Genomic DNA, 21588 nt, shown 5'->3' with positions numbered 1-21588 from the left:
ACTGACAAGCATTTCACCCTGCTGATGTTCTGCCTGGAAGGACCCTTACTCTGGAAATAACATCCCACCACCAATGCCAACAACCTCATCTCTCAGTGCTTTTGGCCAGCAGAGAGACAAATAAAATTCTACTATTTAGAGAGAGTCTATGGTGCACCAAGTACTCTATACCTCTTAGCTTATTTAATTCTTCCAACAGAATTCTTATCCCTGTTTAACAGGTGAAGAAACCAAACTGCAGAGAGGTGAAGCCACCTGGGGCAGGAACCAGGATGGAAATCCAGGCAGTCGTGTTGCTGAGACCATCTCCATAATCCTCTGCTGAACTTCTTCCTACCGAGAAGGACACGTTCTGGCAGAGCAAGGGCCAAGAGGCTGCTCCTCGGTGGGCATATTGTTGTTCTTTCCACTCTCCGTGACCTCTTTGTACATGTTTGCATGAGTGCTTTATTCCTTGCTATCATTTTTTGAAATGATGAAGCAAGGTAGCCGTCTGTTAAGGAAAAGCGGGAGAGTTTTCCATGTGCCTGCTGCTCCAGTCCCGAGTGAGGAGCGTTCCCAAGTGGCTTGTTCAAGGCGGTCTGTTTGCTGACAACATACAGTGCAAACAAGGGCTCTGGTGGGGACGTCAGAGGAGCAGCTGCTCGGTGTCTAGGAGAGCTTGAGTGTGGTTTGCAAAGCAAACTGACTCTAATTAGGACAAATACTGTGGTGGCCTGGGACCTCTGAAAGATAAAGCAGCAAGGAAGTGTTGACCAGGACGTTTCCAAGGGCCGAAGTGCAGAAATAGAGAAGCAGTCCAGGGCTGTAAGCGTTGCTCTCTCACTGACCCTAGGTCTACCTGTGTCAAGGACTCTGTGGGGACCCAAGAGGAAGTCAGCCTGCAGCCATTTGACACCTCTGGTATTTAAGGGGACAGCTTTGCAGAAGGAAAGGCAAAGCCTACTTGGGAGGAGGCGTCACTTGATCAAGGTGTTGTTTAAATGATTTTACCAGTTTAACAACCTTGCAGGTTACCACAGGCCCACGTTGCACAGAAGCAAGCTGGCAAAAGGAAATTAACATGAGCAAAAGTTTTCAGAGAGAGACGAAGGGAAAAAGTCTCAATGTCCTTTGCCCTACAGTGCTTCCTGGACTTTAACATGCGTGCCTATCATCTGGGATCAAGGCGAGGAGATTTAGGTTTGAGCCTGGGCATTGCCAGCCCTTAGCTGTGCATCTTGGGCAAGTCACTCAGCTCTGTGGGACATCAATTTCCTCATACAACTGGCAACTACCTCATAGGGTGGTGGTAGAGACTGAATGAAACAGTGTAAGCAAAAGAGCACAGGGGCTGGCACAGAGTGAACATTAGCAGCTAATTTTGTTTTCATCATTACTATTGACAAGCATTCATTGGACAAGTACTCACCTGTGCTGTGGTAGATGCTCCTGGTTCCCACCACCTCCATGAAAGTGTGTGAGTGCCGGCTGCAGACACAGCTGCCGCCTTCCCAGAGAGCTGCCCTCTGCAAATGGCATCGCACCACCTGGCTATGCCTGGAAGGGGGTACCCAGTGACTGACTAACACAGGTGCAAAAACCTGGCCCCCAACACACGGCGTGACAACTCTGTGGTGCATTCAGGTACCAGAACCCTTCAGGGAAATCAGGTCAGGTTACACTCATCTGAAGCCACACTTTTGCTTAGCTTTTCCCTGGATAACTTCCCTCTCCTCCCTGCAGATTCCCCCTGAGTGCCCACCCTCCAGCCCTCACTCCAGAGAGGGGCCTGACCTGAAACAGCTGTCCGCCCTTGCCAGGCTCAGAGGTGAGCAATGAAGAAGCAGTTGCCCCTGACCAAAATGAGCTTATGCTCTGCTGAGGGAGACTGATCAGTAAAGGGACAATTTTTTTATCATAAGGAATTCCATGGAGGTAACTCTGAGGTGGCACCAAACTCATAGGATGCTACTGCGGGAAGCAACAGCTAAATCAGGCCTTCCTGGGTGGGAAGGACTGGCCAGGCAAGCAGGGGTGAATATGGGCAGAGAGAGGGCCACCTGCAAGGCTCAGAGAGGGCAAGATGGGTTTTCAGACATGAAGGGGCCTCTTAGAGGCCCCAGGACTAAGGAAAGGGTTTGCTGCCAGAACCTTTTCCTTCCGTGGACCACAGAGGTGACCACTGGGCAGAATCTCCATGGCAAAAACCCACATTCCCTGAGGCTGACTTTTGGGTTGATGCTGTTGGGATAACATAAGGCAGCAACCTTCACACAGATTAATTCCTTCCCCATGGATGGTTTGGTCCAGTGGGAGCCTCAGTTGCAGGTGGACTCAGCCCTCCTTCTCACCCTCAGCAGAGGAACATAGCTACCATCACAGCGTGACAAATACTGTATAATTCCGCTCATGGCAAATACTACGTGATTCCACTCATGGCAAATACTATACAAATCTGCTCATGACAAATACTATGCAAATCCATTCACGACAAACACTATGCAATTCCAGTCACGGCAAACACTATGTGAATCCACTCATGACAAATATGGTGCAATTCCACTCATGACAAATACTACGCAAATCTTCTCATGACAAATACTACACGATTCCGCTCATGACAAATACTATGCAATTCCACTCACGGCAAACACTATGTGATTCCACTCATGGCAAACACTATCGATTCTGCTCATGGCAAACATTATGCAAATCCACTCATGACAAATACAATGCAATTCCGCTCATGACAAATACTATGCAATTCCGCTCATGACAAATACTATGCAAATCCATTCACGACAAACACTATACAATTCCAGTCACGGCAAACACTGTGCAAATCCACTCATGACAAATATGATGCAATTCCACTCATGACAAATACTACGCAAATCTTCTCAGGACAAATACTACATGATTCTGCTTATGACAAATACTATGCAATTCCGCTCACGGCAAACGCTATGTGATTCTGCTAATGGCAAACACTATGTGATTCCACTCATGGCAAACACTATGCGATTCCGCTCATGGCAAACATTATGCAAATCCACTCATGACAAATACAATGCAATTCCACTCATGACAAATGCTATGCAAATTGGCTCACAACAAACACTATGTGAATCTGCTCATGACAAACGCTATGCAATTATGCTTATGACAGACAGTATGTGATTCTGCTCATGACAAATACTATTCAAATCCACTCATAACAAACTCTATGCGATTCCGCTCACAACAAACACTATGGGAATCTGCTCATGTGAGGCATCTAGCAACAGATTCACAGACAGGAAGTGGGACGGTGGTGACCAGGGGCAGAGGGGCGAGGGTTGTTGTTTAATGCATGCAGAGTTTCAGTTTGGGAAGATATAAAAAATTCTGGAGGTGGATGGTGGTGATGGTTGCACAACAATGCCAATGTCCTTAATGCCACTTTAAAATGATTAAGATGGTGTAAAATATACATAACATATGTATTACCTTTATGTTATGTATATTTTACCACAATTAAAAAAAAAAAGAATATGTCTTATTGTGGTGCTGACACTTGCCCGACAATGTGACCCTAGCTGTATCTGTGATGATTCTTCTGCCCCAGGAAGCTCTTTGTGGCATCTCTGTCCACCTCATCATTTTTTGTTTTGTTTTGGTTTGGTTTTTTGGGGTTTTTTTTTGTTTTGTTTTGTTTTGTTACAATAGAACAGAACTGAAAGCCATAAGAAAAACACTAACAGCGATTCCTGGTCCTAGTTTGGGTTCACAGAACAGTGGTATCATTTTGGGAGCTTCCTATGTTACAGCCAGAACAGAAATGACAACTGCAGCATCCACATGTGTCTTCCCCACCTCGCCCCTGATGTGAGTTCTGCTGTGGACCAGTCACTTCCACAGTGGGCCAGTCTTACTGGCCTTGGTTTCACAGGAGTTACTCAGGGGATGTTCTGGAAGGAGGAAAGTGGGGAAGGGATGGATGGCTCTTAGACCTTCCAGCACCTTAGAACCCCTCCTTGTTCAGATAAAGAGAAGTTTGCAAGAGCCAGGGAGGTGAAGTCCAAAGTCACTCTCTTTGCTTTTATAAGTAAGTGGTGACCCAGGTCTACTGGTTCCTAACACAAGACTGCTCCCACCGAGTTACCCTAAAACTTGACAGTCCAAACGCCGTTTGATGACTTTAGTTGTCTAATTAACTCCCACCTGGAATAACTGAACTTTTGTGTTTCTCTTATTTGTTTCTTTGATACCTAGTGTTTGCCCAGCTAAAGTAAACTTTTCAAAGATATGGAGCGGGGTGAGAGGACTTGCTTTTTATACCCTGATAAGTGTAAGAGGGTGCCTAGGTCTCCACAAAGTCCATTTGACTAACAAATTGAGGGTTCATGAATCTACATTAGACTCCCAAACTGCCTCCCTCCTGTCGGGCCCAAAGGTAAAAAGAAACAAAAATGTATTGAGCACTGCCGAGTGCCGGCCCTGTGACAGTTTTTATTCAGCCTTCACAGAATCCCAGAGGTGGCATTGTCTTCCTTGTTTCAGATGAGGCAGCTGTGGCTTAGGGCTTAAGGAACCAGTCCAAACCCACCCCATGGCCACTGTTGGGTGAGTGGCACAGCTAAGAGTTAGGCAGCACAATGCCTGGCATTCAGCAGGCCCCCAATGAAGGTTTGTTGAATGAATAAATGAACTCATATCCATCTCTCAATAACACCCCTACTCTCACCCCTTCCCCATTGTCATTATTTGGGTAGTGGACCCTAGACAGTGTCCTCAGGCTCAACCACTAGGGTGACAACATAGTCAAATAGGAGACAAAAACATCTGAAAGAGGATAAAACAAGTAAGGTTATTCTTGCTTTATTAATCAGTTTTATTAATCATTGAAACTCATGGAGGTGACGTGAAGGGTTGGAGAGGATGTTGCACAATTAGAGAGTTAATTTGTGTTGGAACAAAACATTTTATGCATGTATGTATGTATGTATGTATTACAGACAGTCTCACTATGTTGCCCAGGCTGGTCTCAAATTCTTGGGCTCAAGCAATCCTCCCGTGTCGGCCTCCCAGAGTGCTGGGATTACAGGTGTGCGCCAGCATGCCCAGCCAGGAACATCACATTTTAAAACAATGAAGAGAGGGGGAAATTGATGTCTGCGTGTCACCAGGTTGTCATTGTTTCTGTCACTATGAGTAAGGAGCAAAACCTGTTTTTCTTTTTTTTGAAATGGAGTCTCACACTGTCACCAGGCTGGCATATAGTGGCACAATCTTGACTCACTGCAACTTCCACCTCGTGGGTTCAAGCAATTCTCCTGCCTCAGCCTCCCTAGTAGCTGGGAGTACAGGTGTGCGCCACCACACCCAGCTAATTTTTTGTATCTTTAGTAGAGACAGGGTTTCACCGAATTGGCCAGGATGGTCTCCATCTCTTGACCTCGTGATCTGCTTGCCTCAGCCTCCCAAAGTGCTGGGATTATAGGCGTGAGCCACCGCGCCCGGCCCTAAAACTTTTTTTTTTTTTTTTTTAAAGTCGGCAGGGCAGCAAGCCCAGGGTATAGATTGGTGAGACAAGATCCCTCTGAAATAGCTCTCATGGTTCTCCCTGTCTTTCCCACAAACAGAACCGAAGCTAAAGCGGAAAGAAGTTTAATGGAGATACCTGGAAGCCTCTCTGTAAAGACTCGGGGGCAGGAATGGGGTCTGTTTGCAGGGCTCAGGGAGGACCCACGGCTCCTGTGGAGGTTTACGCGGCACCTGAGAAGTGATCAGTCAGGAAGAGGTACCTGGAGTACCTGAGCCCAACCGGATATTCCTTTCCCTGCTGCCTTCCCCGGGATCCAGCCATTTATATTCCTGGCCTCAGGAAATCTTGAAAAAGTAATTTCAGCAGAACGAAGCAGTGTACTATTCCGGCAGAACATAGTCAGGACCTGGTTACGTGGGGGTTTGGCAATGATCGACGACTCCGGTGTCATACTCTAAATTTGTTTCAAAAGTGGCAGCAGGGGAGAAGGAGGTGGTGAAATCAATACTTGAAGTTTGTCTTGATTGGATGGGGTGTGTGTTTTCTTTTCCACCCTAGTTGTTGTTGAAGCTGTTTACTGAAAGGCTGTGCAAATATGATTAGTCAGCTCCAGGGCCATTAATAACCCGCTGGACAGAGCTGGCTCCATTCCAATTGATTTTTGAATTTTTGAAACTGTCCATTTTTTTTTTTGGAGCAGAGATGAAAGCCCCAGAGGAGTTGGTATGAAAGCATGAGATTTTTGCCTGTACTGGGGCTGATCCCACAAACACAGGAGATGAAACGTTCTTCCAGTGCCATTTGCTTTCCATCTGAATGAGACGGGGTCCTGCGGCAGCTCTGAAGAGGCAGAGACCATCACAGACAAATATTGCAGCAGGTCAAGGGGACAGTGCTGTTGTCTGCACACTGATGGAGACCCAGAGTAAAACGTGGCCCGACGTTTGCCAGAATGTGCTTAAGAAGCAAACCTCACATACCTGAAACTCTCCGTGCCCTCTTGTCCTTCCAAAAACTATCAGCTCGAATATCCTGAGAAATGTCACATAGGTAAGCTGTGGGAGCACCCATGAGAGGTGGCTGATGGTAAAAACCACTGGGGCCAGAAAACATGAATTTATATCCCAGCACTCTGGGCCATAACTTTGAGCAAATTAACCTCTTTGATACTCTATTACAGCAGTGGTGAATTGGCGATGTCATTATAACCCATATCTTATTTCTGAAAAAGTACTTTTTCTGGATCTCATTCACTTAAGAACTCAAATTCTAAACATGGAGACCATCAGAGCCAAGGTCCTTGTTAAAAGAAATGTATGTTTTATACATTAAAGTTTGAAAGAAATACACATATACATTGATTTTAGAGTCATTTGTGCAATTCTACTTAGCATTTTATTTTAAAAAGCAAACTTTGCTTTTCATGTGTCTCTCAAGCTACCTAAGACGTGAGGAGAAAAGTGTCTTTTAAATGAAGGGAAGAAAACTGAGGATAGCTTGCAGAAATCTACCCATACTATTCATGTTGACTGTTTCTGCTTTGGGCTGTGAATAGCTGCACCCTGGGATAGCAATCACTCTCTAGCTCTTTACAAAAGCAGATTCACTGTAAGAACCGAGACTGGAATTGTTGCACAGAGGTAGCAATTTAGACGTTTTTCCTCTCCAGCAACTTTAATAATTCTACACTTCTTGATTCATTCAAAACACAATTGAAAGGGGAAGGAAGGGTCGGGTGCAGTGGCTCATGCTTGTCATCCCAGCACTTTGGAAGGCTGAGGTGGCTGGATCACCTCAGGAGGTCAGGAGTTTGAGACCAGCCTGGCCAACATGGTGAAACCTCATCTCTACTAAAAATACAAAAAAATTAGCTGGGCGTGGTGGTGCATGCCTGTATTCCCAGCTACTCAGGAGGCGAAGGCAGAAGAGAATCACTTGAACCCGGGAGGTGGAGGGTGCAGTGAGCCAAGATTGTGCCACTACACTCCAGCCTGGCCAACACAGTGAAACCCCATCTCTACTAAAAATACAAAAATTAGCCAGGTGTGCTGGCATGCGCCTGTAATCCCAGCTACTCAGGAGGCTGAGGCAGGAGAATCGCTTAAGCCCAGGAGGTAGAGGTTGGAGTGAGCCAAGATTGTGCCACTACGCTCCAGCCTGTGCAACAAGAGCTAGAATCCATCTCAAAATAAACAAATAAATAAAATAAAGATTTGAGGAAGTTTGAAAAATTAACAAACTCCAGGAGGAAGACAGAAAGCCACTCAACTACCCGATGATTTTGCCTCGTTTTCTCTCTTCAAGGAGAGAATAAACTCAAACAGGCAAGGACGGAAGGAACACGACAGAGCGGGACAGGAGAGAGTGCGCGTCCCCCCGGCTCATGCCAGGTGCGTCCCATCACACCCAGTCAGGGCCAGGGCCGTCAGAATCCCGGAAGTGAGGGGGCATGGGGGACGCACTGGGACCTGGAAGAGGTTGTTGCTGGCATTTCCTGCACTCCCTGCACTGTCATTTAGCATCTCTGCCACTTACCTGTGTCAAAGCTTAGGAGGGATGACAAGCAAATAGGGGGACCACAGTGGTCATCAGGAGACCAGGCCGGGCAAACTCACCTCACTCCTTTTGTGAAGAGGAAGTCAGCAGGACATGTGGATAAAATAAATCCAAGAATCGTAGAAAATGGCACCTTAGACTCATGCACGGGTGGGAACCCAGGGTTCACTGAAATGAGGCAAAGTGCTCTGGTCACAGCTGGTGAGTGGCAGAACTTGAACTTGAACTTCAGCTCCTTACTGCTTTAGTCCAGGGGAAATAAGAGAGTTGTCATTTGATGTGTGCTTTCCATGCTGGGCACTTTGTTTTCTCAACCAATCCCCACAGCAGAGGCACCACTATCCCCATATTCCAGATGAGAGAATTGAGACTCAAAGAGGATAGAAAATTTGCCCCATGTCCACCGATAGAAAGTGGGGATGCATGACAAATGCCATCTCTTCCTACTGTATCATGCCCTCCCATTTGTAAACCTAAGCATGTTCAATGTCTTTTAGGATTTCTTTGTGAGAAAGATGGAGAAAGGTGAACTTGATGATGCTGTATAAAAGGACACACACTGTCCGCAAGTCAGAAATACAGATGTTCTCTCTACCGACTGCTGTCTTCTGGGAGATGCCTGTGTTCATCCCCTTGGTATGAGCCTCAAGCACCCTGCAAACCATCCATAAGGTGGATTTGTGAATGGAAGTGAGTAGGGCTAACATGGGCAGGAGGAGAGAGAGAAAGCTGAGTGAAGAATGAGGAATATATCTGCTAGGACATCCAGCAACAGCATTCATCCACAAAATAAGTCAGTGACTTCACTGACCCTTTCTGCAAGACAACCAGATCCTATCAGGGTCTCTGTCCCTCAGAGGCCACTTTAAAGTAGACTGAGTCAGAAAAGTGAACTTTCCTACAGGCTCAAAGCTACCCTGCTTTACCAGGAGGCCTAGGAATTCTGCCCCACTGCCCCGCTCTTTTTTTTTTTTTTTTTTTTGAGACTGAGTTTCACTCTTGTCGCCCAGGCTGGAGTGCAATGATGCAATCTTGGCTCACTGCAACCTCTTCCTCCTGGGTTCAAGCGAGCCTCCCGAGTAGCTGGGATTACACATGCATGCATGCCACCACGCCCGGCTAATTTTTGTATTTTTAGTAGAGATAGGGTTTTACCATGTTGGCCAGGCTGGTCTCCAACTCCTGAACTCAGATGATCCACCCACCTTGGCCTCCCAAAGTGCTGAGATTATAGGCGTGAGCCACCGTGCCCAGTCCCTGACTCTTAAATGTAGAGAATTCTATGATCCTGAGCAGATGTGGTAGTGCATTAAACTGTCATTGCCCTGTGTTTAAGAGTTGTGGACTATCACAGTATATAATAAAAACTTTTTTGGTTTGATTTTGTTTTAAAGTTAACCCCAGAAACACTGAAAGCTAGAAACACAGGCTTATGAAGGCAGCTGAATCCAGTAAAGGTCATCAGGCCTTTGGGAAATGCTTGTCCCTGCATCCATCTAGTTCCTCCAGGCCCGCTCCCCACACATCACAGACAGCAGGGCCTGGCAGGACCACTCCTGGGAGCCTAGCCTGGCCACCTAGCATGGCCTCAGGCCTGCAGCGAGGACATCTGGGGAAGACCACACTGCAGGCCACTGACTCTGTCCAGGAGAATGTCCTTAAACCACACCTGCACCCCGCTAGGTACCGTTTATTGTGGGAATGGAGATCTGACCTGGGGTTGGGGGTTGAGGGGAACAGATGTGCACCCCCTCTGTCCACCTTCCCCTGATCCCTGTTGGTTGGCACAGGACGGCATAGTTCACCTTGCAGGTGGACGTGTCTGGGGCTCCTAGCTGAGGAGGGAAGCCAGGACACACGGGGGAGCGATGGGGGATATATGAGCTGGTTTAAGACCGGGTTCTTGGGAACTGGCTAGCGGGGCAGGCCTGCCCTCCCTCCCTCTGCTAGCCTGAAGAAGAGGTTCCATCAAGCTGCACCCACCCCTTGATCTCCCTGGGACATCTGATCAGGGAGTGACCTGTGCGCACTTTACATTATCCCATGCAGGACACAATCGTCAGCCACGGGGGCCCTGAGAAAAAGCCCTGCTCTTCGCAACCAGCCTTCCTACAAGGCCAACGAACTGCACCGCCCAAGGGACATCTAGGTGAGGCAGCGATTCTTCAAGGAAGATGTCACATGGGGCTGGAGGCAAGGGGCGTCCCTTGTCTCAGCAGAGGGGCGTCCAAGTCCCCAAACAGCAGCGGCTACGGGGAGGGAGGGGACAGTCTAACCTAAGAGGTCCAGGACAGACCTCTGTGCAGGCAGCCACGGACCTGCGAGCGCCGTTCTGGGCGCGGGAGCGAGGCGAGGCCGTGCCACGGCTCAGGGCGGACCCGGGGAGCTCTGGACTCCGAGCGTCAACGGGAAAAGGGGTCACAAACCACACGCACGTCCCCCAAAAGAAAACAAAACCGGCTAACGAGGCTCACTAAAAGGTGAAGCCCCAGAGCCAGGAAGTGGCTGATTTCCTTCGGGTCGCTCAGTGGCAGGATGTGAAGGACCCCAGAGAGCGCATTGGCTCCAGTTTTGTTTGGGGACCAGCTTGGCGGCCACTCCCAGGCGCTCCTGCGGCCAGCGCGTCATGCCTTGGGGGCTGGCGCCATCTGCTGGCTGTTCCTAACCCACTGCCCTCCTTACTCCTCACTTAGTTTCCTGAGACCGGTATGCAACAACAGGGAGGCTTGTATCCGCGGCTCACTTACCTGCCTTTGGGTTCTTTTAGTCTCCAAAGCAGCAGAGATTTCCTAAGAAGTGTCCATACCGAAACGCCCTTCCTCTAGGATCGCTTGAGCCCAGGAGATTGAGGTTGCAGGAAGCTATGATCAGGCCACTGCACTCCAGCCTGGGTAACATAGCAAGACCCCTTCTCTACACACACACACACACACACACACACACAGGCCGGGCGAGGTGGCTCACATCTGTAATTCCAGCACTTTCAGAGGCCGAGGAGGGTGGATCACTTGAGGTCGGGAGTTCAAGACCAGCCTGGGCAACATGGTGAAACCCTGTCTCCACTAGAAATACAAAAATTAGCTGGGCGTGGTGGCGGGTGCCTGTAATCCCAGAGGCTGAGGCAGGAGAATCACTTGAACCCAGAGGCGGAGGTTGCAGTGAGCCGAGTTTGCACCACTGCACTCCAGCCTGGGTGACAGAGTGAGACTCTGTCTCAGAAAAATAAAAATAAAAATAAAAATAAAAAATTTTAGAAATAAATAAATAAAAATCATAAATAAAACATGCTTCCTCTCCTCAGCCTGCAACTGGGTTATGAGGGCAGGGTGCAAGCACACAAACACACATGCACCACTTCATAGCAGAGGGAACCGACCAGCAATGGCTGACTAACTTGGAAAAGGTAATTGGAGAAGGATGTGAATCTCTTCCCAAAACAATCTAAACCCAGCCTCATTGAACAGCTGCTCAGTGAGCTAAATAATAAAGTCAGTGCGTGCCTCAAAAACATGCCAATCTATATGTTCAACCATCGCACTGCTTCCTGCAAAATAACGGCTTCAAGGGGGACACAGGCATCTTTGTCATTCCTCTCATTCCCTGGCCCCTGGGCCAGCACACGATGGGGTGGGCTGCTGTGCTGGCAGAGGAACCCAGTTCTTCTTCTTCCTTTTTTTTTTTTTTTTTTTTTTTTGAGACAGGGTCTCAGTCGCCCAGGCTGGAGTGCAGTGGCATGATTTCCGTTCACTGCAACCTCCGTCTCCTGGATTCAAGTGATTCTCCTGCCTCAGTCTCCAAGTAGTGCTAAGTAGCTGGGACTACAGGCACCCGCCACCAGGTCCAGCTAATTTTTGTATTTTTAGTAGAGATGGGGTTTCACTCTGTTTCCCAGTCTGGTCTCGAACTCCTGACCTCAGGTGATCCACCTGCTCCAGCTTCCCAAAGTGCTGGGGTTACAGGAGTGAGCCACTGCGCCGGGCCAGAACCCAGTTTTTAAAGATAGAATTAATTGATTCATTCAACAAAAAAGTACTGAGTGCCTCCGAGGTGCAGGCACTATTTGTTGCCAAGAAAGCAGAGAACAAACGTGGAATGTTAATGATACATGCATGGTAGCCGGGAGAAGCAGACGAGAAATAAGGAGAAGAAAAATCAGCTACACTGATGAGTATAGCTGTTACAAGGGAGACAAAATGTCTGGTGATGATTTTATAGTCGAGAGGGCCCAGTGAAAAGGGATTCCTTAGAGGGGGTCTGAATGACTCTGAAAAACCAGCTTGGGTGCAGGGTGAGCATTCCAGGGAGGACCCCTGAGGCAAGAACAAGGTTAGGTTTGAATGGGACACCTTGCTGTGTATCTGCAGGAAGAGGAGGAAAGACATGAGTTGAGCATCTTACCTGTGCAGGTATCATTCTAGAACATGAGTTTTGTTTTGTTTTGTTTTATTTTTATAGGAGAGAAACTGGCACTTCCATACAATACAAGGGAGTGCCAGATGTGTAAGTAAGTAACTGAAATGCAATTTCAAAACAGTGTCTTCCCCTGCAGAAAAGAATGCTTTCCCAAGATGAAAATCTCATTAGGGCAAGAATGAACATAATGTTTCCAGTGTTTTACTGTAGAGAAAGTAAACCATTATGATTATTTTTATTTATTTATTTACTTATTTTGAGACAGGGTCTCTGTCACCCAGGCTGGAGTGCGGTGGTGTGATCTTGGCTCACTGCAACCTCTCAGGTTTGCTTCAGCGATTCTCCTGCCTCCTGAGTAGCTGGGATTACTGGGATTACAGGTGCGTGCTACCATGCCTGGCTAATTTTTGTATTTTTAGTAGAGACAGGGTTTCACCATGTTGGCCAAACTGGTCTCCAACTCCTGGCCTCAAGTGATCCACCTGCCTCAGCCTCCCAAAGTGCTGGGATTACAGGCGTGAGCCACCACGGCCGGCCAATTTTTATCATTATTATTTTCAGAGACAGGGTCTCACTCTGCCACCCAGGCTGGAGTACAGTGGCATGATCACAGCTCACTGCAGCCTCAACCTCCTGGGCTCAAGTGATCCTACAGCCTACAGAGCAGCCAGGACCACAAGTGTGCACCACCATGCCCAGCAGATTTTTTAAAGTTGTTTTGTGGGGATGGGAGTCTTGCAATGTTGCCCAGGCTGGTCTCCAACTCCTGGGCTCAAGCAATCCTCCCACCTCGGCTTCTGAAAGTGCTGGACTTACAGGTATGAGCCACCATTCAAGACTTAGAAAATAAATTAGATATTGCATTCAGTTTTTAAATTATGGACAAATTTTTGTTTATGAGAAGACAGTGATAGTGTGGGCTACAGCAAGACAGACATGTGGATGAAGCCACGAGGTGGAGCTGTAGCCTCAAAAAAGCAGAGCCCGGCCCTAAACCAGGAGAAGTGCAGCCTGGAGCTTTTGTCTTTCTTCTGTCTTCCTAGAGGGAAGGGTCACTTTTAAACATCTCCATCTTACACATTACCCAAGGCCTGATTTTACCTTTTCTTTTCAAGAGCATGAGTTATTTTAACCCCCTCCCATCGTCCTGCGTTCCATTGTCTCCTCCAGCCCAGAGGCCCCTCAGTCACTTGGAGCCTCCCCAAGGGAACGAGGTAGCAGAAGGAATGGAAAGCTTGGCCAATCAGCCTTTCCAGTTCCCATCAGAAGGAAGGCTTGCAGGAATGTGCTTGCTGGAAGTGGGGATGAAAGAGGGGTGATGACTGGATACAAACTCCAGGAGAGAAGAAGAGTTACCTGTAATAATAATTTAGGAGTCGGAGTGAAGAAGTAAGAAACAACCAACGCTTGAGCATTAACAACGTGCCCAGCACGACGCCAAACGCTCTGCTCATCTCCACATCTTAACTTCGTAATTCCACAAGGTAGGTGCTGTTATTGGCCCCAACAGAGATAAGAAGTCTGAGGCTCAAGGAGGTTAAGTCATTGGAAGTAAGGGATTTGAATCCAGACACTCTGACTCCAGAGTTCAGGAAATTATTACGTGTGAAAAACCCCAAATTGGGCTTTCTAGTTGGGTACAAGTCAATTCAGGCTATTCAGTCAGCTAATGCACTCCTAGCAAGGGGTGGAAGGTAACGTCCAAAACAAAAGACACCTGTGGTTCCACCCCCAGCCCCACTCACTGTAGTATTCATCTGCTGAGCTACCTGGATTGCTTGGATGCATCTCCACATTTCCCTCGTTCGTTCGTTCGTTTGTTCGTTCCTTCCTTCCTTCCTTCCTTCTTTCCTTCCGTCCTTTCTTCCTTCATATTCCTTCCTTCTTCTCTCTTTGTATTTATTTATTTATTTGTTTATTTATTTTGAGACGGAGTCTCACTCTGTCACCCAGGCTGGAGTGCAGTGACGCGATCTCGGCTCACTACAAGCTCTGCCTCCCAGGTTCATGCCATTCTCCTGCCTCAGCCTCCCGAGTAGCTGGGACTACAAGCGCCTACCACCATGCCCAGCTAATTTTTTGTATTTTTAGTAGAGACGGGGTTTCACTGTGTTAGCCAGGATGGTCTCGATCTCCTGACCTCGTGATCTGCTCGCCTCGGCCTCCCAAAGTGCTGGGATTACAGGCTTAAGCCACTGCGCCCGGCCCTTCTTCTCTATTTCTTTCTTTCCCTTCCCTTCCCTTCCTTTTCTTTCCTTCCTTCTTGCCTTCCTTCTTTCCTTCCTTCCTTCCTTCCTCCCTTCCTTCTTTCCTTTCTCCTTCCTTCCTTCTTTCCCTTCCTCCTTCCCCCCCTTTCCTTCCTTCTTTCTTTCTTCTCCCTCCTTCCTTGCTTTTTACAAAGTCTCACTCTGTTACCCAGGCCAGTTGCAAACTCCTGGCCTCAGGTGATCCTCCTGCCTCAGCCTCCCAAAGTGCTGGGATTACAGGCATAAGCCACCATGCCCAGCCTGCATTTCATATCTAATGCTACATTGAAACTTGGTTTACATGTATATCTCCCCTATTTACTCAGAGGTTAGTAATGGCAGGAACTTTTTTTACTATTTTTGTATCCCAGCTGCTATAATATCCCCAGATATTAAATAGGTGTATCCCACCTAATTAATATGACATTTTAAATTTTAATTTCATTATAGAACATTTCAAACATACATAAAGTTTTTTAAGTTTGATAAACCCACAAATATGCATCACTCAGTTTCAATCATTAGCACTTTTTCATGTTTCATATTTTTAAGTGCAAAAAGAAAAAGAGCAATCATCTATTGAATGTTTACTGAATATTACTCTGTTCTCAGCCTTTTACTGTCCATAGCCTTGAAGGAAGCACTGAAGGTCAACATCATCTAGCCAGTAGGGAGTAGGGGCAGGGTCTGGCCCCAGTCAGTCTCACTCTTGAATTCATGCCCAGAATTACCTTGACCTGCTGCTTGTCTCATAGTAGACCCAAGAAATATCACTTGAGCAGAATGTAATTGAATCCCAGTTTACATATTAGGAACAATGCTGACGAGTTAAAGGAGGTAACCAGATAGTCATGGGAAAGTCACCTAAAAAATACTGAAACGGGGCCAGGTGCAGTGGCTCACTTCTGAAATCCCAGCACTTTGGGAGGCCGAGGTGGGCAGGACATGAGGTCAGGAGACCGAGACCATCCTGGCTAACACAGTGAAACCCTGTCTCTACTAAAAATACCAAAAAAAAAAAAAAAAACAAAAAGTAGCTGAGTGTGGTGGCAGGCACCTGTCGTCCCAGCTACTCAGGAGGCTGAGGCAGGAGAATTGCTTGAACCCTGGAGGCGGAGCTTGCAGTGAGCCTAGATGGCACCACTGCACTCCAGCCTGGGCGACAGAGCAAGACTCCATCTCAAAAACAATAAAAATAAAAATAAATTTTAAAAAATTTTAAAAAGTACTGAAAAGATGTTTAAGTGGAAGAAGGTAAAGAATCCCATGACAAATGTGTTTAGAAGAGGGATGAGACCCATTCTGTGTGGCTGGAGAAGAAGACCAACAGGGGCCCAGGGAGGCAGATTTTCATTCAATATAAAGAATTTTTAAGGAATTAGAGAAGAATGAAAAATAATCTGGAAGATCATTGATCAGAGATCTGATTGCTATAAAGGTTGCTCTAAAGGAGATGCCTGGATTTGTGGGCGGGTAAATTAGACAATATCCGAAGTCCCTTCCAACTGCTATGGCCTGCAGTTTTATGCTTTGCACATACAGGGTTTGAGGGTGATGGCAAGACAGGAGGAACGTGTGTTTTTAGACCTCAATGACTGGGAGAAGAGCAGGACCGTGCCCAGAGACAGAAAAACCGAGAAGGAGCTAGTTTCAAAAAGGAAGATAAATCTGGTTTTGGATAGATTTGTCTCTTAGTATGAAAGGAGGAGAGTTTTTGTTTCCAGAAGTATTTTAGGAAGTCTCCATGAGAGGCAAGTGTGGAAGAGAGGAAAGGAAATGGATAGGAGAGGAGGCCACGTCAGGTGTGCCCTGCACAAAGGCCTGGGAGTAGGACCAAGCCTAGGACAGGCTCCGGGACAGCCCTGCGTCCTCACACAAAGCAACTCAGTAGTCTGCTGTCATATGTGTCCTGCTGTCATCCACTCTGCACCTCCCTCCTTTCCGGCGCCTGGAGTTCCGAGGCTTTGGGTTTCCAACCCTTGGCTGAGTTTTCAGAGACTTGCGCTGGTTAAAGGGTATAGCAGAAATCTGCCCAGCAGTAGGTGGGGATCAGGTTGCATAGTGCCTGGGCACTGCAAGACATTGGGGTTTTTGTCTCAAGCCACGAAAGACTGGAACAGAAGAGTGACATGGTGGGAACCGGGCTGGAAGAAGAATGCCGTGGTAGACTTTGACTTGATCAGCAGTGGGGCGATCTGGAAGCAGGGGGTTGCCAGAGGATTACTGGACCACCCAAGGGCCTGTGATTTCTTGTCTGTGCAGTTTACACTGGCTGCTCCCTCAGACTGAAAACCGCTTTCCTGCTCTGCAGTCCTCCACCTGGGTCAGCTCCCATTTCCCTTTTAGATCCAGCTGAAGGTTCTCTTCTCTGAAGCCCTCCCAGGGCCCTGCCAGCCCAGCCCAGCCCAGCCCCTAGGCAGGGAGGCTCCGTAGACCCTTTAATGTGTCAATCTCATTTCTAGACAATTAGTAGCTTGAGGACCGGGATCGTGTTTTATTCAGTTTTAAAATTTCATTTGTAAATATTTAGGGGTACAAGTGCAGGCTTCTTACATGCACGTATTTCCCTGTGGTGAAGTCTGGGCTTTGAGTGCACCCATCACCCAAACAGTGAACACTGTACCCAATAGGTAATTTTTTCAACCCTCACCCTCCTCCCACTTCCCCACCTTTTGGTGTCTCCTGTCTATTTTTCCACTCTGTTTGTCCATATGTACTCATTGTATAGCTCCCACTTGTGACAACACGCAGTATTTGACTTTCTGAGTCATTTCACTTAGGATAATGGCCTCCAGTTCCATCATTGTTGCTACAAAAGACATTATTTTTATTTATTTATTTATTCTGGGACAAAGTCTCACTCTGTTGCACAGACCAGAGAGCAGTGGTGTGATCTCAGCTCTCTGTAACCTCCACCTCCCAGGTTCACGCGATTCTCCTGCCTTAGCCTCTGAAGTAGCTGGGATTACACGTGCCCATCATGCCCGGCTAATTTTTGTATTTTTAGTAGAGATGGGATTCCACCATGCTGGCCAGGCTGGTCTGGAACTCCTGACCTCAAGTGATCCTCCTGCCTCAGCCTCTCAAAGTGCTGGGATTATAGGTGTGAGCCACTGTGCCCAACCTTGATTTTAGTTTTTTAAGGCCAAGTAGCATTCCATGATGTATTTACACCACATTTCAAAAATGATGCCCCAGTGATAAAACTTAGGTTGATTCCAAATCTTTGCTCTTGTGAATAGTGCTGGAATAAACAGATGAGTGCAGATATGGTTTTGATAGAATGAGCTCTTTTCCTCTGGGTAGATGCCCGGTAGTGGGACTGCTGGGTGGAATGCTAGCTCTATTTTTAGTTCTTTGAGCAATCGCCTGTTTTCCACAGTGAATGAACTAATTTACATTCCCACCAGCAGGGTTCCCTTTCTCCACATCTTCACCAACATCTGTTGTTTTCTACTTTTTAATAGTAGCCATTCTGAGTGGTGTAAGATGCTCTCTCATTGCATTTTATTCATTTTTATAACCCTAGGGCTGAGCGTGGCATCTGACAGGCTGCGTGAATGTTGAGTTATGAATAGACAGGGGCTGGATGCAGGAAGGAACAAATGAAAGAACGAAGGAATGAATGAATGAATTTCACGGTGACAGCTCCGAGGAGGGTGGTGTGAGGATGATAGGGAAAAGGAGTGGAGAGCACAAGGGATACTCCTTTTCCCTATCTGCCCATCCTCAAAAAGTTGGAAACTTCTTTGTGCTGGGTCTTTCTGGGGCCGGGAAGACGGCAGTGGTAAGTGGGCAGATTGCGTGCCTGGCTGTGGGGCGCAGCAGCCTGGGTGCTGCCACTCTGAGCAGGACCAAGAGCTGCCCATGTACCTTGATTCAACCGGTTCTTTTTATCAACCAGGGTCACAGGGCGTGGGAGTCTCCTTCCTCTGGACTACCAAGTTTTTTGTCTGAAGAGACAAATAGAAATCCCTCTTTGCACATGATACCCTCTGTGCTATAAACCGTTACTGAGACCTTGTGTCACTTTTATGTTTGTGTCGCCGTCTTGTCACACATCTGGACATTCTCTGTCGGTGATCCTGATCTGCATAGACTGGGGCTTTTGTTGTGTGTAGCAGACACTGTTTGAGGGTGGGGAAACTGCAGTCATGTCTGTACTATCTTCTTCTCTGAACAAGCAGAAAACAAAGGAGAAGAAAACTCCAGAACTGGATGTGGCCTTTACTAGCTCAAACCCCTACTTGTTTCGCTGAATTGTTCCCCCAATTATCTAGCTTTAAAGTCTCCCCCTTTAGGAGAAACCAGACAGCAGAGGGGTCAAGTACTGCTATCCCCACTCTGCTAATCATTGGCTGCGTGGCCTTGGGCAAGTTACTGAATCTCTTTCAGCCTTCGAATCTATCAGATGAGGTACTTTTAGTAGCTACACAAAGACAGCGCATAAAGCACTTAGCAGAGTGCTTCTCAGCACTTAAAGCCAGAGCTGTTCTTACCTCACTTCTCAAACACCCTTTCTGGTGCCTGCCTCTGAACGTTTGGTCTCTGTTCCACAGCCGAGATGAGGCTGTCCTGAGTGCTGCAGACTAATGACGGAAAAGAACTGTGCCTTACAAAATCTCAGTCACCTCAGAACATAACTGCTTATGAGGAACACAATGAGATTTTTATGCAGACCTGCAAAGCAGTTTCTCTTTTAGTATAATCAAACGTGAGTCACGGTGCTTGAGATTCTCTTGCAGTGACTCCAGCTTTCCTCCTTCCAGCTGAAGGCCCCTCTAAGGGCACGAAAGACCTCTGCGCTGGGGTGGTGCCTCCCAAATCCACATCTTCCCATGAGAGACGTCCCGTTCACCCCAGTCCTCCTAAATCCCACAAACCTGATGTGGGGTTTCAGGCAGCAGCATATGAAGAATTGTGGCGCCTGGTCCCAGACGCACACACAGTACTGAACTTATGCCACACCTGGCCTCCCAGGTCTGCCTTTCAGAGTACCCCAGACATACACACAGCACTCCCAGACACGCCTGGAGGTACCCCCAGGCACACACAGCACCCCCAGGCACATACAGCACCACCACACACACAGCACTCCCAGACGTGCATACAGCACCCCCAGACGCACACCCAGCACCCCAGGCCTTTGGGCGGCACGGCGCGGATCGCACACAGCGCCCTGGGCCTGGCTGCATGGACCTTGCAGCGCCCCGGACGCACGCACAGCGCCCCGGACGCGCGGCACCTGGACACACAGCACTGGTGCTACGGCGCCCCCAGGCCAGCCTGCGGCGCCCCCAGGCACCTGCCTGACGCAGGCCTGGCGCCCCGGGCGCTGGCCGCCGCGGGCACGCACAGCGCCGGACATGCGGCGCCGGGCACACAGCGCCCCAGACCTGGCCTGCTGGGCCTTTACCGAAAGCGCCCCAGGCCTTTACCTGCGGGCGCCCCGGACATACCGCGGCGCCGGGCGGCCTGCAGGCGCAGGCCTGCATTTGGATGCCTGGCGCTGGGCGGCGCCTGCGACTTGGAGCGTACAGCCTTGGATGCAGCGCTGGTGCCTGCCGCGACCCCAGACGCACACACGGCACCCCAGACGCACACACAGCACCCCAGACGCACACACGGCACCCCAGACGCACACACAGCACCCCAGACGCACACACAGCACCCCAGACGCACACACAGCATGCCACTGGCTTGGGTGCATTGAGAACCCTTGAGGTCTCAGGACTCTCCATAAATATTTATCGAATGCATTGCACTGGAGACACAGTCCTTGACTATAGACCTCTCTGGAAAAATAATAACTATTTCCCCAAACACTAAGTCCAAACACTAAATCAGCTTGTGTTTATCCTCCGTTTTATTATTTTTTTTAAACCAAGACATGCTATGGTTTCCCTTTATGGCAGCTAAGGCTCAGCAATCCCATTACTTTGGATTTATTCCATTTGGCATAATCTTTTAAATTGGATTTTTGCCTCTTTGCCTCCTGATAACTCAGCCAAGCATCAATTTTATTGCTTCTGTTTGTAATACCTGAAGCCCTGAGCTTATTACTCAACTCATTCCTTTGCCTCCCTGTTTCTATGCACAGGAGGAACCTGGTGCAGGCTTTTCCAGGCCTAAGAGTTGAAAGCTCTGTCTTGCTTTCTTTACTACAACGTTCTCTCCTTTGACTGAGACTTTGCCCAAAGGACGCAATGCCAGGGCAATGCCGCAGCATCTGCTGTCACAAAACAAATGTCATGGACTGGGCAAGGCGGGGTTTCTGTTCCAAGGTGTGACTTCCATGGGTATGGCCGCCTCCATACGGAGAGGCAGCCTGTGCATGAGGTTCAGCTCCCCGCTCACCAGCCTTGCGACCCAGGGCAAGCAACCTGACCTTCTCAGACTTCAGTTCCGCATAGCAAATTGAGGGTGACAAAGGGCACCTACCTTGCAAGGTGGTTTTACAAATTAGAGATAATGGCCAGGCACAGTGGCTCACGCCTATAATTCCAACACTTTGGGAGGCTGAGGCAGGAGGACCACTTGAGGTCAGGAGTTTGAGACCAGCCTGGGCCACATAGGGAGACCCTGTATCTACAAAAACTATAAAAAGTTTGCTGGACATGGTGGCTTTTGCCCCTAGTCCCAGCTACTTGGGAGGCTGAGGCGGGAGGACTGACTGAGCCCGGGAGGTGGGGGCTGCAATGAGTTCAATGAGCTGTGGTTGTGCCACTGCACTCTAGCCTGCGAGAGACAGAGCAATACCCTGTCTCAAAAAGAAAGAAAGAAAGAGAAAGAGGGAAGGAAGAAAAGAAGGAAAGAGGGAGAAAGGGAAGGAAGGAAGGAAGGAAGGAAGGAAGGAAGTAAGGA

General features: G+C 48.1%; 1 long non-coding RNA gene across 1 annotated transcript in view; it reads right to left on the bottom strand.

Moving 5' to 3' along the window:
• LOC103879118 overlaps positions 1–9020 on the bottom strand; it is a 40045-nt gene extending 31025 nt beyond the window's left edge. Inside the window, exon 1 of the long non-coding RNA XR_001896685.3 lies at positions 8125–9020. This is a non-coding gene — a long non-coding RNA (uncharacterized LOC103879118). The remainder of the gene's footprint in view (positions 1–8124) is intronic.
• Positions 9021–21588: the final 12568 nt, after the last annotated feature.

Source organism: Papio anubis, chromosome 15 (assembly GCF_008728515.1).
Source record: "Papio anubis isolate 15944 chromosome 15, Panubis1.0, whole genome shotgun sequence".
Classification (NCBI taxonomy): Eukaryota; Metazoa; Chordata; class Mammalia; order Primates; family Cercopithecidae; genus Papio; species Papio anubis.
Note: the sequence above shows the minus strand (reverse complement) of the source record. Positions and strands in the feature narration are given on the sequence as shown.